This window comes from Marmota flaviventris, chromosome 1 (genome assembly GCF_047511675.1).
Source record: "Marmota flaviventris isolate mMarFla1 chromosome 1, mMarFla1.hap1, whole genome shotgun sequence".
Taxonomy (NCBI): Eukaryota; Metazoa; Chordata; class Mammalia; order Rodentia; family Sciuridae; genus Marmota; species Marmota flaviventris.
The window spans coordinates 168,975,128-168,988,857 of NC_092498.1; the positions used below are offsets into that span (position 1 = coordinate 168,975,128).

The window sequence follows — 13,730 nt, forward strand, 5'->3', positions numbered from 1 at the left end:
TAATGCTAATTAATAATGACTACTATTGCTGACCACCAGCCTTTGTAAAGTACCAGCTATGCATCAGATTCATGTTCTTCATGCACTATCTCACTACTACTATTACCATCAGAGGAAGCAGATGCTATTGTGGTCCCTCTTTCAAACAGGGAGGAGACTGAGACCCAGAATGGCTAATTAACTTGCTCACCATTCCAGAGCTCATCCTGAGAAGGGAGAATTTGAACCCATGCTATCTGATTCTAAATCCCATGCTCTTAAGCCAAACTCTATTTTGCTTCTGTAACAACCCCACCCTAATGTGGGGTCAGGCATACACTGTGGCATGCTTGATCACCAAAAATATGTACCAATTAAAAAGAAGCCTTCAGAAGTATACAAGTCACAAATCAAGACTCTTCACCAGGGGCTGGGGATGTGGCTCAAGTGGTAGCGCGCTCGCCTGGCATGCGTGTGGCCCGGGTTTGATCCTCAGCACCACGTACAAACAAAGATGTTGTATCTGCCGAAAAATAAAAAAATAAATATTAAAAAATTCTCTCTCTCTCTCTAAAAAAAAAAAAAAAAAAGAAAAGAAAAGAAAAAAAGACTCTTCACCAAATCTTTTCATGTTCAGATCTCAAAAGGGGACACACCCTCTGGAGAGATCTGCAAGACTCTGCGAGCTCTGTGCTCTGCATCATGCTTGGCACTCAGGGGGCTTTATAAACATCTATCAGCAAATAATAGTCAGGGTTTGTTCTCAGGCTTTTATCAGAGCAGAAAAAGAGCTGGATACACTTTTTTTTCTCATTGTCTGCCAGCTTCATGACCAGAGCCAAAATTAGAGCTAACGGCTGGTTAGACAACTTAGGCTGGGACCACAAGGTCCCAAGCCACCTGCCCCAGATGACTTCACCTCCCCTAAGGCCAAGAAACATGACCCAGAGTCCTTGGCTAAAAACAAGGTCACCACCCCTGAGGTCTGCTGTGGCCACTAAACAGAACAAGAGATAACAAATGACATAGGGAACTTTGCTATCCTGGAGACATCATCTTATCCTGGACACAATGCTAGTGGTCATTTCAAGCCCAAGTGTTGCCTTCCCTCAAGGCCTGATGCACAAGGAGTTACCAAAAAGTGTCCTGGCCAATATGGCCCAGCAGTACCTCTGTGTCAGCATGGTGTTTTTTCCAAATATTCACTGATGCCCTTAGGCCAACCACAAGCATCTACCTGGACACAGAAGAAAAGTGCTAGTATCCCAGGAGCAAGCAGATCCCTGAGGAGACACATTCCAGGAAATGCAACCAATATGTTCATGAAAAGTGTTCTGGGTACATCAATGACTGCTCAGGGTGAAGTAGGGTGCAGCAGTCAAAATGACAAAGTTGATCTAGATGCATTATCATGACACACTGCTAGATGTATCACTATAGGAAAAAAGAACTACTTAAAGTACAATCATATCTCTATCAGAAGAGAAACCCCACATCATCCTAGATTGTTGCAGGAGGGTGTAGCAGTGCACTGGCTTGAGAGCAGACAGTGCACATCAGGCCAAGTTGCTGCCCTGAAACTGGACCAGGTAGGAGTTGTTGTTTTGGTTTTTAGTTTTGTTTTGTTTTTTGGTACCAGGGACCACTGAGCAACATTACCAGCCCTTCTTATATTTTATATTTAGAGACAGGGCCTTGCTGAGTTACTTTCAATTTCACCATTGCTTAAATTGGCTTTGAACTCATGATCCTCCTGCCTCAGCCTCCTGAGCCACTGGAATTACAAGCGTGTACCAACGTGCCCAGTGACAAGATCTTTTAAAATTGTTTCTGAGTATTTTTTTTTAAATCACCAACCAGGCTAAGTGTGGTAGTGCATGCCTGGAATCCCAGCAACTCAGGAGGCTGTGGCAGGAGGATTACAAGTTCAAGGTCAGCCTCAGAAACTTAGTGAGACCCTAAGCAACTTAGCAAGGCCCTATCTCAAAAAAAAATTATAGGTAGGTAGGTAGGTAGGTAGGCAGATAGATAGATAGATAGATAGATAGATAGATAGATAGATAGATAGATAGGCTGGGATGTGGCTTAATGGTAGAGTGTCCCTAGGTCCCCAGAACACAAAAACAAAAAATTACTGACCATTAACAGCATTATGTGATGAAGCACAGTGAAGGGATGTGCACCTATAAGGTGGGGAAGACCAGGTCAGCCTGAGAAAATTATAGATGGCTTCTCACGAGGGGTAAGGCCTAGGCTGAGTTTTGAAGGTGAATAAAAGCCTGCCAGGCCAATAAGTTAGGGCCTCTCTGAATAGAGGGCATGGCATAAGCAACGGCATTTTGTAAGCTCAACCACACATGTCTCCTCTGGTTTCCCCCAGAGTGTCCTGAAGGTGGGCTTTGGTGCCTTCCCTGCACCCTGTTGCACTTCTCCTTTACCCCAATCCCATCACATGTCCCTCCACCTGAACTGGGTTCTATGGCATCCTAACTCTGAGTATGCTGACAAGAGAACACTTGTTGAATGAATGAACAACCTCAGCAAGCTGGGCACCTCTCCACTCTAATGAAAGATCATGCAGACCTGCTGTAGAATCAGAATCAAGACACCATAGAGCCAGCACCATATATCTTAAGAAAAAAAGTGGCACTTAAAAAAACACTCCAGAATCACAGAAAAAATAAGTTTCCAAGAGGTAAAACTACACAGTGCCTACCCAGGCCCATAAGTCACTATCTCCCTAAAGAAAATGACTGCTAGAGACACAAGGACCTGAGGTTCTATATTTCCAAACACAATGTCAAATTGCCCCATGGTGAAGCAGAACCAACAAGCTAATGCCTTATCCTTCTTACCTTAACAATATTTCCAACTCCACTCCCCCAGGCAGCCTTTATGCTACGTGTCTGGCTATCTTGGTGGCTTAATTCCATGGAGCAGCTGAGTGACGGTCCCAGCTCATGCTATATATGTGGGCCTGCCACTGTAAGCCTGGCATTCATCGCACACTCATCTGGACATTGTGGGGAGGTTAGGTCAATCCTCGGCCTCATCCCAAGTCTCCAGTCTTTCTAGAGCTCCAGATCTCAGAACAAAGATTTGGCAGGAATATCACCAGTGATCAAATCCTGCTGCCTCTAGGATGCCTGTATTAGGGCTAAAATATATTCCGATTTCAACCACGGCATTTCATTTCCTGGATAATTTATATGCTGGGGCTCTTGGGTAAGTTCTCAAACTATAAAATAGTCCTAGGATTGGGGATGTTGCACAATAGTAGAGTGCATGCTGAGCATGTACAAGGCCCTGTGCTCAATCCCTGCATCCAAAGGGGTAAAATAGCTGAGCACAATGGCATGCACTTGTAGTCCCAGTTCCTTGGGAGGTTGAAGCAAAAGGATTTGATGAGTCCAGGAGTTCAAAGCCAGCCTTGAAAACACAAGAGGGACCCATCTCAAATCCATAAATCATTTGTTTCAATGAAACAAAAAAGTTTGAAAAACCTTGCCATAAATAAACCATTACCATATGTCTGGCTTTATAAGTCTCTCTAGGAAAGTCCTTAGTGGATACTCAGCACCTTTTTTTTTTTTTTTTTTTTTTTTGGCAGTACTGGGGATTGAACCCAGGACCTTATACTTGGTAGGCAAGTGCTCTACCATTGAGCTACATTCTAGTCCCTCAGTATTTTTTTTTGGGGGGGGGGGGATGGACAGAAAGCACACCTGTGGATTCTGTGGATTCATGGAGGGTGCAAAGGGAGGAGGGAGTGAGGCATGTTGAGACAGGGCAAGTCTAGTGTCTCCCATTCTGTGCAGCTTGCTGAGAGTTGGATGCTGGCCCAGCAAGGTCTCATTTAAGGAAGGACACACAGGCTGCCCACTGCTGCCATCATAGGCAATTGTGCTGGGGGCTTTACCATTGCGCCAGGCACCTGCTGAGGCTTCAAATGCTCCATCCCATTCACTCCTCTCAGCAGCATCACATAGCACAGGCTCATCTCCTTGCAGAAGAAGACACTGAGGCACAAAGGGCACAGACAGTCCACAAAGCTAGTGAGGGGAAGAGGCAGGGCAGAAACATGAAAACCAAGGACTCTTGTCTCTGTAACTGAAGCCTCGAGCAAAAGGGCACACATGCAAAATGACCCTAGAACAGGTCTCATGCCAATTTTTCTAGCTGTGGTTAAAACTGGATCCCCTGGTAAGGAAAGGTTTTCTTACCTGATGCTTCACCCACTTGGGTATTTGTTCAAATGAGCTTCACAGAACCGATTCACACACAGCATGCTAACTCAGCTCAGGGTTGGCAACCCAGTTCATGTAAGTACAGTACACCTCATGCCAAAGAGTACTTTAAAATGACACACACAGACACAGACACACCAGGTGAGCTCTCTTAGAGGCCCAGTTCCAAGTAATGTTTCATGAAATTGTAGCCGGATAACCACACTTGGAGACAATTTAAAACTCACTGAAATCTATGGGATTCTAGTTAAGCAGCATGAACAACCAAAATCTATCAAGGACCTTTTCTGAGCTGCCTATGGTCATACAAAAGCCCTATGAAATGCACTATTATCCACACGCTACAGAGAAGGAAATGAGCTCCAGCCTAAGAAGTGTGGCCAAGCTCCAGCAGCTGGAACTGGACAATGGAGATGAACAGCTAAATCTGTCCAATTCCTGGGTTCAGGCCTTCCAAACTTCTAATATTCCATATGTTCTGCACTTAAGTAAATATACAGCCTGACTTCTGCACAAAATAAAACTCTCTGGTTATGTCTCTGTGCTATGACTCTAAAGCAGCTAAAAAAAAAAAAAAAAAAAAAAAAAAATCCTGCAAAGGGAAAGATTCCAGTGTCTTCTGACATTGAAGAGAAAATTCTAAAGTTAGCAGGGAAAATCCTACATAGTTCAAAATTCCCCTGGAAAACCCCTCAGGAAGGTGTACTGTAGAGAGCAGCTCTCCTTCACCAGCATGGCCAGCTTCTCCCTAGCACTGGAGCAGGTGGCTGTGTGCTTAACTGCACACCAGGAAAGTCAGTAGTCAGAATAAAAGGAGAATTCAGGCCCAGAACTCCCAGACTCACACACAGAGCTGTGCCACACTGGAGCACTGGGGATGGGGACCCAGCTTGGGGGACCCTCATCACCCTTAATCTCCCCTCTAATCTCCCACTGTCTCCAAACATACACTCTTTTAAGTGGAACAGTAGGATTAAATGGCTGCTCCTGTTTTTTATTTTCCTAAGAGCTTCTAGTCAAGTGCATGAATTAAGTACAAAAGAAATATGATTCTATGATATCATAATTTCATGTTGGTGTGATTTTACAAAAAGTACGAAAAAATACATATTATAAAACAATTTACAATACAGACAACCAAAGGAGGTCTTGAATTCTAAAGTTAACTACTGGGACTCTAATTTGACTTCTGCCTTGAAAATGACTAGAAAATCTTGAAAAGGACCTCTTTGTGCCTCAGTTTCCCCAACTAAAAATGGAATCTACCTGTGGAACTTTTGTGGGTATACAAGGAAACAGGACAAGCAAGGAAACAGAGCAGCACAATGCCTAACAAGGGCTAGAGCCCCTCTCCCTTTATAATAACAGATGAGGAGGCAGAGCATCTGGGCAAAACTAAGCAACTTGTCAGAGGTCCCTCCAACAAGGCAGGGAGTTCCAGACAAATTTTGGGGAGCTGGATATAGACAAAGATCTCTGCTGGAAAAAGCAAGCTCAGAGCAACTGGGTTAAAGAGCCCAGGAGATAGAATCTGATGCCTTCTCTGGGACACTGTGCAAACAAGAGGGTGAGAAGAAGGCAAGGAAAAGCTTCTAGAGGATGAACATCACCCAATAAAAAAACATGACAGACCCACCCACAAGGCAAGACTGTATAGGCACTGCATTCTCCAGAGGCAGTAAACCAGCCATTCCTACCATAGTCCCTAAAAGAATACCTAGAATGACAATAACTCTCCATGGGCCTTTAAGCACTTCAGTCCTTCCTGCTGCCCCAGGCACAAATAGGCCTTCAGCCCATCCTGGAACCTCCTCCTATATATCCCACACTACCTGCCCCCAGCTCTACATCCCCTCCATCCCCAGCAACTCTGGGCTCCAAGACCTGGATCTTACAAGATCCCTCCAGGATTCCAGATCCCAAAAGACACTCACCCACAATACACATAATAAGTAACAATGATTTATGGACATCCTGGAGCTTGGCCAGCCAAGCCAAGTGTCCAGAATCTGCCTCCCTTCTGCCAGCTGCTGAGCCTTTGTCTACTATTCTGGTGAAGGAGAATTAACCAGGAGGCACTGCTCTCACCTTGATGAAACCTGTCTCACTTGGTACATTGGCATGTGCCAAGAACTGAATATATCTTCCACAGAACACCTCTGCAAACTTGCAAGAGCTGGAGGGACAGGGTAAAGGAGATTCTTCGATTTTGGTTGTGATCATTCCTTTGTATTCGAGGAGGGGTAGGCAATGGAAATGGGTGGAAGCTTCCAGAGGCAAAGCCTGGGCTCTGAGCCTTGCACTCTTGCTAGGGTATGAACAGTGATTACCCACTGCCTCCTTCCCAAGGCACTGGCAGAGAGGAGAACATAAACCAAAGCAAATTTGGGAGAATGGATCCCCCAATGGTTGGAGCACTAGCTATGCTCAAGATATTTGCCCCTGTGTAATTAGTGGTGGCAGCAGAGACACTCAGGATCAGACAACCCAAGTATTTTGATTCCTGATCATTGTAGGAGGGGCCAGCCACTGCCACTGCCCAGGAACCTTGCCTGGTGAACTGGCAACAAAAAAATCAGCCTTACCCTTCGTGACGGGACATGCCAGAGCCTGTGATTTGAGAACAGGAGCCTTGCATTTCCATGACAAAGTCACAGGATGCCAGAGCCAACATTCAGTGCCGACAGTTGTCCTGACATGACAAGGCACAGAATCATGCTCAGCTGAAGCTGGGCTCTCTGAATCAGATTCACCAAGGCTGGGCCTGGGAACCTAACTTTTAAGCTCCCTTCCAGGCGACTGAGGCAGTCAGCCCAGCACTACTCTGCAAAATGAATCAGTCCAGCCTGCTGAGTTTATCCACACAGTTGTTGATGGTTCACGTGTTCCAGGGTGGCCCATGCGTGTGGCTTGGAGAAGAGTCAGCTTCTGCCCTGCAGGCTGCAGAAAGTTAGAAGCAGCTGGGCTCACCTGGGATCATCTCAGAAATGTACATGTCTAGGCTCCACCACCCGGGATTTGATTTCTGAGGGACTCAGAATCCAGAGGGAAAACAAAAGCAATGCCTAACAAGAAGGGAACTTGGACACTGATGGCTAGGGAGACAATTCCCACAGAGAAGCTAGGTCTGTGGAGGTAGAGTGTGGTTTCACAGCACCAGGGAAAGACTTGCACTTACCCAGAACCCCTATGTGCAGCCATTGGCTGCTGTTAGCACTGCTCATATTTGCAACAGCCCCTTGAGGGATTATTCAGGATTATGACATTCCCTGCCCAGATGCTGGCATCAACAAGCGCTAGGGCTGGGATTCAAACCTGGGCAGCTTAAGCACTTGCTCCTTCTGTTTTCCTCCTCTTCCTGAGTCCCAGGCTCAGGGAAGAACATCTCTATCCACCCAGATTTTTTTTATTTTTTATTATTTTTTTTGGGGGGGGGGGATACTTGGGATTGAACCCAGGGGTGCTTACCCATTGAGCTATATCCCCAGCCTTTTTGCATTTTATTTAAAGACAGGATCTCGCTGAATTGCTTAGGGCCTCACTAAGTTGCTGAAGCTGGCTTTGAACTCATGATCCTCCTGCCTTGACCTCCTGACCCACTGGGATTACAGGTATGCACCACCATGCCCAACCACCCAGCTTTTTTAATCCAGATGCCCTTGACCCTTCATTCACCTTACCCCTTTGTCCAATCAACAACTAAGGTCTAATCCCTCTTCCACCATCCCTTTCTCTCTAACTCCTCCTATAACGCCTTCTTCAATATGACCTGGGATATGTAAAATACAAGCTCAGCCAGATAACAAGTCACTCTGGCTCCACCTCCATAAAGTCTTCCCACAGTGTTCTGAAGATACAAATCTTCCTCCCAAGTCTGCCTTGGGGGCCTTTCCACAGGCTGTTCTCTTTCCTTAAATGCTGTTCTCAGAGCCTCTCAGCTCGGGGTCTGCAGCAACCTCATGGGGATGACATAACCAAGATGGGTCTCTTGTTTCCCTGGAAGATAGGGCCACAGAGTTGGAAGTGGGGGGAAGGCCAGGGAGTTAGCCGCTGGGCAGACAGGCTGGAGTCAGACTGAGAAGGGAAGGCTACAAACTCCACAATATGGATATAAGCCTGTGGAACATAATGGCTGTGGATCACCATGTACCATAGGGGCAGCATGGAAACTCTTAAGAGCAAGGAAAGTAGTATGTATTTGTGCATGTCAGTGGAAAGGGTCTGAAGTCTCATATGTTCATTGAAGGTCACTGTAACTCAAGCCATTTTCTTAGTGATTATGCAAGCAAATTCACATTCACACACTATTGGTGGAAATGTTAATTTTATTCATCTCTTTGAAAGGTCATCTGCCAATAGCTCCCTCAATTTTAAATCTGCATGCGCTTTAACCCAGCAGTCTTAAGTCTATCAGTGATACTCAATGTAGCATCCTTTCAAATTAGCAAAAGGAAGAAGTGGCCAAAATGGCTACCTGAAGAATAAATTATGACAGGTGGGTCCACAATCCCTCTTCTCAACCCTTGAAGCCAGGCATGTTTCAGAATTCATAATCTGCTTGCATTTGGTGGGGATTGAACCCAGAGAAACCACTAACCACATCCCCAGCCCTTCACATTTTTTATTTTGAGACAGATTCTCACTAATTTGCTTAGGGCCTTGCTAAATTGCTGAGGCTGGCCTCAAAGTTGTGATTCTCCTGCCTCAGCCTCGTGAGCCACTAGGATTACAGGTTTGCACCACTACACCCAGCAACCTGCTTGCACTTTGGAAAGATAATATGAAGTACATACAGGATGTTATATAAACCCCAACAGGGTCAGACAGAGTCCCCCATAATCAAATATGCAAATATTACTGCAGCCAAAGTTATAAATATTTCTGCTACGTAATATGAGTAACCTCCCATTAACACAGATCAGGTTTGGTCATTCAATGAGATGCACCACTTTAAAAACAAAACAAACAAAAAAAACCCTTGGGCTGGGGTTGTGCTCAGTGGTAGAGTACTTGCCCTGAACAAGTAAGGCACTAGATTCAATTCTCAGCACTGCATGTAGATAGATAGATAGATAGATAGACAGACAGACAGACAGATAGATAGGGCCCATCAACAACTAATTTAAAAATATTTTTAAAAACCTTTCCATTTCTTGGTTTTATAACTGTGGAGAGAAGAGCCAAATGATGAAATAATAAAATGCTAGCAAACATTTACTGAGCCCCTACATGTGCAGGCCTCATTGTAGGAGCTCTGAACACACAGACCCACTGGGCCCATCCTGAGTACTGTTTCACTTCATTGTTCTGGCTCATCTAAGCCCCCTTTACCACTGCTGCCACCACTAACACCTACTGAAGGCTGACTCTATGGCAGCAGGTACTCTTTTAAACGCTATATGTTCATCATCTCACTAAACCCACACGACACCCAAAGGGTAGTGCTGTCATTGTTCTAATGTTATCCAGATTTATCCTCTATCATCCAATCAAGAAATTGAGACATAGCTTGCCCAAAGCTATCAGCCAGTGTGCCATTCCTTATTCCCTTGCCTCTTTCCTCTACATTCTACAGTGCATGTGCATTAGATGCACCTGTCCCTGGCACATTATGACAGGTGGGTCCACAATCCCTGTTGTTCCTGAGAACCCAGCCATTATGGCTCTAGAACCTACACTCTTAACCCTATGCTTTCCATCTTCTCTAGATAAAGTGAAAGAACATAAATAAAAGCCACACCATGGGGCTGGGGCTGTAGCTCAGTGGCAGAGTGCTTGCCTATCCTGTGTGAGGCACTGGGTTTGATCCTTAGTACCACATAAAAATAAATAAATGAATAAATAAAATAATTTTTTAAAAAGCCACACCATGTTTACATTCAGATCCATAACCAGGGCACAAATACTGTCCTGTGGCAACCAGCACAGAGACCTGGAAAGGAAGCATGTTCTTTTCCCAAGAAAGGACACCCAGCAAGAACACCCAAACACATGGCCAGAGACCATGTGTAGCACACACCATGTCCCAGGGCACCATGGTCTATCCAGCTTGGGATCTGCCCCAGCAAACTGACAAGTCCACCCAGGACCATCTACATACAGGCTTTAATTTGTACTAAGGATCAGCCCAGGGTGTGGGAGCAGGGTGATATGCTTGGGCAGAGGTAGGTTTGTCTCCTCGCTGGATCTTTTTTTTTAATATTTTAATATTTATTTTTTAGTTTTTGGTGGACACAACATCTTTGTTTGTATGTGGTGCTGAGCATCGAACCCAGGCCACACATGTGCCAGGCGAGCGCGCTACCGCTTGAGCCACATCCCCAGCCCCATATTTTATTTTATTTTTTTTTAGTTTTCAGTGGATACAAGATCTTTATTTTTTATTTTTATGTGGTGCTGAGGATCGATCCCAGCGCCCCGCGCATGCCAGGCGAGCGCGCTACTGCTTGAGCCACATCCCCAGCTCCTCACTGGATCTTGTAATGCCTACTGCCACTGCAATTCATCCTCAGCTTTGTATAAAACTGGCCACCCAACAGACTGCCACTCAATCCAGGCTGGGCCAGGGAACTCTGGAAGGTGCACCAAACAGATGCACCTTTACTGGAGATAGCACCAGAAGCAGGAAGGGCCACACTCCCTCCCAGCGCTGCCTTTCTTCAAGGTAAGGATCATGCCAGGGACCAGTGGCAGCTAGTGCTCACATGCTACAGGATATAAGGATGAGGGGAGTGAGGGTGGGGAGGGGTGCCCAGGAGAAATCATTGCTGCCAGCAACTGGGGCAGGGAGGGGCACTGAAGCAAGGAGATGCCTGGCCTTGTACCAGTTTCCACTTCACCTTTCCCTCTGGCTTGCCCTGCCCTCTGGTTTTGTTTCACCTCTCCAGCCTTAATCAAAGGACTTAATTCAAGGATTCTGCAAAAGGCATCCTGTGTTCCTTTTTCCAATATATACCTCAAAAACCAAAGTGCACAAACCTTAAGTATACAACTTTATAGCATTCTTTATACCCCCATGTAATTACCAATCAAATCAAAACATAAAACATTGACAGCCCCTAGAAAGAAAGTCTCCTCTGGCCCCTTCCTGGTTAAAGCCCTACCCAAAGGTAACCAAGACCCTGACTTCTAATAGCATGGATAGTTTTTCCTGTGTTGAATGAAATATGTATACATGAAATCAGGCTGCTTGGACTCCATCCCTGGCTTTTTACATTCATCACTGTCATGTGTTCATCTGTGTTGTAGTGTGTAGCAGTAGTTCCCTTTCTCATCATTGATTATATTTCATTGCATGAGTACATTACAATTTGCTTATCCATATGGCCATGGGTGGACTGGGTTGTCCTCATTTTTTTGATAATGATGAATAAAGCTTCTATGAGCATGTATGTATAAACCTTTTGGAACTCACACATTTATCTTGGTTTGCATCTAAGAGTGGAATTGCTACAGTGTAGGTAAATGTATGTTTAGTTTGAGTAGTTACTGTCAAAATAAAATTCCAAACTTGTTGGACCAACTCCCACTCCCACTAGCAGCATGTGTGAGTTTCAGTTCCTCCATATTTTCACCCACACTTTGATCGTCTTTCTTGTTTTACCCATTTTGATGAGTATATAGTGGTATTTTGTTGTCATTTTTCTGGAGACTACTGAAGTTAAGTATCTTTCCATATGTTTAGAGGTTGTTTGGATATTTCTTGGTGATACACTTGCTCAAGTATTTTGTCTTTTTTCCAAATTAAGTTACCTCTTTCTTATTGGTTTGTAGAAGTTCTTTACATATTCTGGATATGAAGCTTTTCTTAGGTATAAGTATCTTCTCCCAAACTTCAGCTTACCTTTTCTCTCTTAATGATATCTTTCTTTAATTTTTTTTTGAAATTTGCTTTTTCAGTTGTAGATGGACACAGCACATTTATTTTATTTATTTTTATGTGGTGCTGGGAATTGAACCTAGTGCCTCACACATGCCAGTGGAGTGCTGTACCACTGAGCCACATCCCCAGCCCTAATGATATCTTTTTTAAAATATATATATATATATATATTTTTTTTTAGTTGTAGATGGACACCATACCTTTATTTTATTTATTTATCTTTTATGTGGTGCTGAGGATCAAACCCAGTGCCTCACATGTGCCAGGCAAGTGCTCTACCACTGATGACAATTCTTATTTATTTGGAGCTGGGGATGGAACCCAAGGTCTCATGCATGCTAAAGACACAAGCTCTTTTACCAAGCTACACACCAGTTATTAATTTCAATGAAGCCTCACTTAGAAGCTTTTCCCTTTCTAGTAGTACTTTTGTATCTTGTTTAAAACATCTGTGCCTGTGGGGATGGGGATGAAGCTAAGTGGTAGAGTGTGCTTAGCATGTACAGGGCCCTGGGTTCAATCTTCAGCACCACCAAAACAAAGCCAAAACAAACAAACAAACAAAAATCCCCAAGGTATCTATGCCTCACAAAATTTCATATAGATATGCTTCTCTATTATCTTCCAGAAGCTCTATGGATTTGCCTTTCTCATTTAGGTCCTCAACAGCTTTGGGTGATTTTTGTGTATGGTGTGAGGTAGAAGTAGCTGGTTGATACTTTTAAGGTAAATTTCTGTTGGCAGTGATTACAAGCCAGGCACACAAAAAGACCAATGTCTATCACTCCCAGAGGATGATGTAGGTGCCCCTACAACCTAGTTCTTCAAACTTTCCAGAAATGTCTAGCTTCATGTCACTCCCTGAAGCACAACAGAATTCAGATATGCACGTCCCTGTTGTTTGAGAGAATGCTGGAACACAAACTACATACAAAGCACTCCCAACTATATAGAGCTTCGTCTTCCCATAAGCCCATTTTGAAAACTGAAGGTAAGTCAAAATTCTCTCAAGATGTAATATGATAAAGTAGGAATGTGCACAGGGACAATGTAAGGCAGCACCTGGCTGAGATCTGAAGAACACTCACTAGGTCCTTCCTAGACTGGGAGTCAGGGAGGCACGCAGAGCCCCAGGGTCACCGTGCTCACAGCCTGGGGAAGTGATCAATAAAAATGGAAGGGAAGAAAGTGAGCAGGCAGAGGTGCTCATGAAAAGGCCTGTGTCATAAGATGTGAGTCAAAGCCTGAGCATGGGAAGGAGCTGCCCCTGAGAAGAGAAGGGCTGGGGTGTTCTGGTGAGGAGGAATGGTATACACACCCACAAGCTGAGCAAGGGAAGGGGCTGGGACATCACTGGAATCTCCATGAGACCATAAGGTATATCTCAGAGGGGCAGGGCACATCAGCAGAAGTAAGAAAAAGTCTGGATTTTTTTTTTCTAAGCAGAATTAGAAACCATTGGAGAATTCTGCTGGAACTCAGTTATCTTCTTGAACGTGTACAACATAAATCCTCTATGGTAATCCCGGCAACTCAGGAGACTAAGAGGGGTGATTGCAAGTTTAAGGCCAGCCTTAGCAACTTAGTGAGAGGGATGAGGATGTAGCCATGTAGCTCAGTGG

The 13,730-nt window shown here is 44.6% G+C and overlaps 1 protein-coding gene across 5 annotated transcripts in view; it reads right to left on the bottom strand.

Moving 5' to 3' along the window:
* Arhgef3 (Rho guanine nucleotide exchange factor 3) overlaps positions 1 to 13,730 on the bottom strand; it is a 310,186-nt gene that overhangs the window by 277,268 nt on the left and 19,188 nt on the right. The window contains exon 2 of one of the 5 annotated variants that reach the window (XM_071618838.1): positions 351 to 502. The exons of the other annotated variants lie outside the window; for them this stretch is intronic. The gene's annotated coding sequence lies outside the window, so the exon portion shown is untranslated. The remainder of the gene's footprint in view (positions 1 to 350; positions 503 to 13,730) is intronic. 5 annotated transcript variants of the gene reach the window in all.